Genomic DNA, 4,573 nt, shown 5'->3' with positions numbered 1-4,573 from the left:
TACATTTGAAGCACATTTCAATTAGTTTTATAGTCCTTCTTGTTGATGGGAAGGTCGTCTCCGTTGATGTGAGGCAAGACATTCTTTATAGCAGAGATAGCGTTTTGAATTAAGACATTCGTATAGAGACTTTGTACATCGAAGCTTGCAAGTATTTTGTCTTTGAAGTCTATTGATTACAATTTTTTTAATGAGTCAGACGAGTTCTTAAGATGTGCCCCACTGATTTTTCCTAGGGATGAAGAAAAGGGCTTTGCAAGACGTTTGAATATTGAAAATCTTAAGAATATGCGATAATTTAATGAAATTATTACAATAAGGAAGAACGAGAAGATTTTTTTCCAAGTTATTTTCAGAAACTCCAACAGTCAAAAGTCTTTTAATTAAAAATTCCTCTGAAAATAAGGAAGGTTGTGTATATAAAATTCCATGTTAAGATTGCAACAAATGCTATATTGGTCAGACTAGAAAGGAATTAAATGTCAGATTAAAGCAACACAAGTATAGCGTTAGAAGTGGTCAAACGTCCAACGCGTTATTTGTTCATCTTAGGGATTTCAGCCATTCTATTAAATGGGATGAAGCTAAAGTAATTGTTAGGAGGAGTTCTTATTTGAATAGAAATATCATAGAATCCAGTCTGATCAAGGATACATTTGTTAATTATTTAAATCTATGTCATGGACTGTACAGATTGGATGAATTTATTATTAAGAAAATTGTAAACCAAACTCTTAGGACTCTGAGCCCATAGGTCACGGGGAGAGATCTACCCTACCCTACCTTTTTCTGTACTTGTACCTTGAAAATGTCCGAATAGACGAAAGCGCTCGGTCTCATTTCTGTTATTTTCCTAGTATTTTTTCTGCATACTAGAATCACGCGTTCAAGTTATTTCTTCTGCATGTATATGTATATGTACATGTATATATATATGTATATGTTTATGTATGTGTATGTGTACTCGACGACTTCCACCGTCTTCGCGGATCTCCCGGTACATATACATATACATATACATATACATATACATATACATATACATATACATATACATATACATATACATATACATATACATATACATATACATATACATATACATATACATATACATATACATATACATATACATATACATATACAAATACATATACATATACATATACATATACATATACATATACATATACATATACTGTACATATACACTGACCGAATTATCACTCAGATACAAAACCAGTCAGTACCCATAGTACCTACACACACGATAGCCCAGGTCACACGGTCCCCCCCTCACATTACATGACATCAAGACATACATCACACACGCGAAATCGCTTACGACAACGCTCTCCTTCACGAACACAAATGTTTTGTACATGCTGCTACAAACAGGACACCTCGTTAACACGTGTTATCATAGATACCCGTCACAACTGAATCGATACTGCGAGCATCACGGTACATGTTTTCACAATTGTGATCGTTGCCGTGTGCTGCTAGCACGTAGGCAACACAGACTAGAATCCCCAGATCGTGCTCCTGCTAAATATTCACGTAACACATATTCTGCTAGACATTCACGTAACACGTCTCCTGCTTGACATTCGCGTAATACATCTCCTGCAAGGCATTCACGTAACATATCTCTTTTGTGACTACAGAATACAAAGACTCAGTGCACACCTAAGACACTTACTCCATACCAAGATATTCAATCTTCATCTCTACCGGTACATTCCCTGGATATCGCAGACATGTCCTCCCATTCCTTAACCTTCAATGCTAAATCTAGTAACACCAAAGTGACAATGTTTCTCGACACGGGTTCCCCAGTTAACACCGTGACAGTGCACAGCTTCCACAAATTTTGCACTGAAATAAAACGTGTCACCATTTTGAAACACCCCGACGTTAACCTTTGCAGTGTAGATGGTGTACCATTCCCAATCATTGGTAAATTCTCCCTCAAAGGTGAGTGCCTAGCCACTCCAGTTACCACCTATGTAGCTGACGTTTACTTTCCTGCTGATATCTTCATAGGCTTAACATTGATAAAGCAACATAATATCACCATTTACCCTGCTCAACATGGCATCATTTATGTAAATAATTTCCTCCCTGCAATGCCATCAGCAAATTCCCATAAAGTCAACCACATCAACGTGGCCAAGCAGGCAAAACTTGATTTAACGTCACTTAATTCTAGTCCCACCGCTCAAATTCACTCTGCTTCATCACACGAGGATGCACCAGCTGTTAGTCCAAATGGCACCGCCACACACACATTCCCACGACCCTAACTTTTCTACTTCACTGACAGCCGTGGACATGCGTTCAAAGCGTAACAGATGCACTAACTCCTCCAACATGTCCAAATCAGCAAAACTAAGGACAAAAGACCCAGTAAATAACGTTAATCTTTCACCGTCATAGAGGATTTCAACACAAAATCCACCCCAGTCTCGGAAGTGCTATCTACATTCAAACACACTCACGCAACGCTTATTAGCCCAAAGGCGCTGTTCCCCGTGAATATACAAAGATACACATACGAGTTTTCCAAGCACAAGACACCGATGTACTCTCCATGCCAGAAACTTTCCGTGTCAATGACATTTCCTTATTTCCAGCCATCAGCTCTACGTCAAAGAAAGACCATACTTACATTTTAATTGCCAATGACACTAACGCACCCCTCCATCTCACAGTTTGGTACAAATATTTCCGATTTCGAATTATATCCTTCACGCATCAGAGTCAAGGATGACAAATTCCCAACTTCTCAAGTTTGTGCCACAATTTCCGACGTGCCCACAGCACAGAAACCCATTGATGCATCACATTTAACCCCATAGACTTCCCTGATACACAAGCAGACTTGCTTGCAGTTTGCAACAAGTTCAGTCATACCATTATCAATCAAGGTGAACCCCTTGGAGTCACTAATCTTATTCAGTATCATATACCCCTTCGTAAGAACTCTAAACTATATAACATTCCCGCATAAATATTACCACACAGCAAATACATTTGTAGATAACCTTATCCTAGACATGATTGCCCAAGACATTATTAAATTATTCATCAGCGAATGGAACTTCCCCATTTTTGTTGTCCCTAAACGCGATGGTTCCTTCCGCCCTGTAGTAGACTTCAGAGAGTTAAATAAGCTAATCAAACCAGATAGACACCCAATTCCTCTCTTACAAGATATCCTCCACTCCGTCGGTGAAAACAACGTAGTGTTCACGACCTTGGACCTTATGTCGGGATATTTTCAGATCCCCCTTGCTCCAGTGTCTAGGCCTTTGACAGCCTTTAACACACCCACAGGTCACTATCACTTCAAAAGACACGCCATAGGTCTTGCATCAGCCCCTTCAGTGTTTACACGACTCATGCACACAGTACTTGCAGGTCTCCTAGGTCATTCAGTGTTTATGTACCTCGATGTGATCATCTCTTCCAAAAATCCATCAGCAAACATATACACACTCTACACATTGTCTTCTCACGACTAGAACAAGTAGGTCTCAAACTGAAGCTTGAGAAGTGTTCCTTCCTTCAGAAAGAAATGTGCTTTCTAGGGCATGTCCTTAATTCACAAGGAATTTTAACATCACAGGACAAGGTCAAGGCAGTCATAGGTTTCTATTTCCTACTTCTGTAAAACACATAGGTTCATTCCTTGGTCTGTCAGGATTTTACAGACGTTACATTCAAGGTTACACTAGTATAGCAGCACTTTTAATTTCACTACTTAAGAAGTACACACTCTTCATTTGGACACCTGACCAAGAGAAAACCTTTAATGACTTAAAGAAAGCCTTAACCACGGTACCTGCCCTTGCTTTCCCAAACCACAAGCTTCCTTTCACAATTTATACTGGTGCGTCCTACACAGGACTTGTCGCAGTCCTTATGCAACATCACGGCATAAAACTCAGACCAATTGCCTATGCGAGTCACACATTCAACAAACAGGAGCAAAATTACTCAGTCACAGGCATAAAAACATTAGTAGACATTAGCATTTATATACGCACTAAAACATTTCAAAGAGATCCTTGGTTAAGAAATACACTTATAAATAGATCATCAACTAATATAACACCTCTTTAAAGGCAAGAATCTTTCAGGAAAACTTGCCCGCTGGTTTCTTACCATAGAAGAGTTCATGCCCACCTTTAATTTTGTTCAAGGAAAAGAAAATCTAGTTGCATACGCTCTCAGTCGCCATATTGCGACCATCACTCAGAATCCTCTTTCAGTAAACCTTACGTAAGCGCGCTTTGCCGCAGCACAGAAATCAGACCCTTTTTGGAAACGTGTCATATACTTCCTCGAATCTGCAGACACAACTGACACAGAAAACTTTCCACCTGTTATTGACAATTACACGTTAGTGGATGACATTCTTTATCACAAAACAATACTAACGAACAAACATGAACCCAATAGATCAATGTTTCAAGTTGTAGTCTCTACGGATCTCATTCCAGAAGTTTTAAAGCTTATACATGATTCACCTATTGCTGCACACCCTGGAAAGAAAAAATGCGTTTCA

Source organism: Oratosquilla oratoria, chromosome 5 (assembly GCF_046742065.1).
Source record: "Oratosquilla oratoria isolate Oo_2021 chromosome 5, ASM4674206v1, whole genome shotgun sequence".
NCBI classification, from domain to species: domain Eukaryota; kingdom Metazoa; phylum Arthropoda; class Malacostraca; order Stomatopoda; family Squillidae; genus Oratosquilla; species Oratosquilla oratoria.
This window is presented reverse-complemented; position numbering follows the sequence as displayed.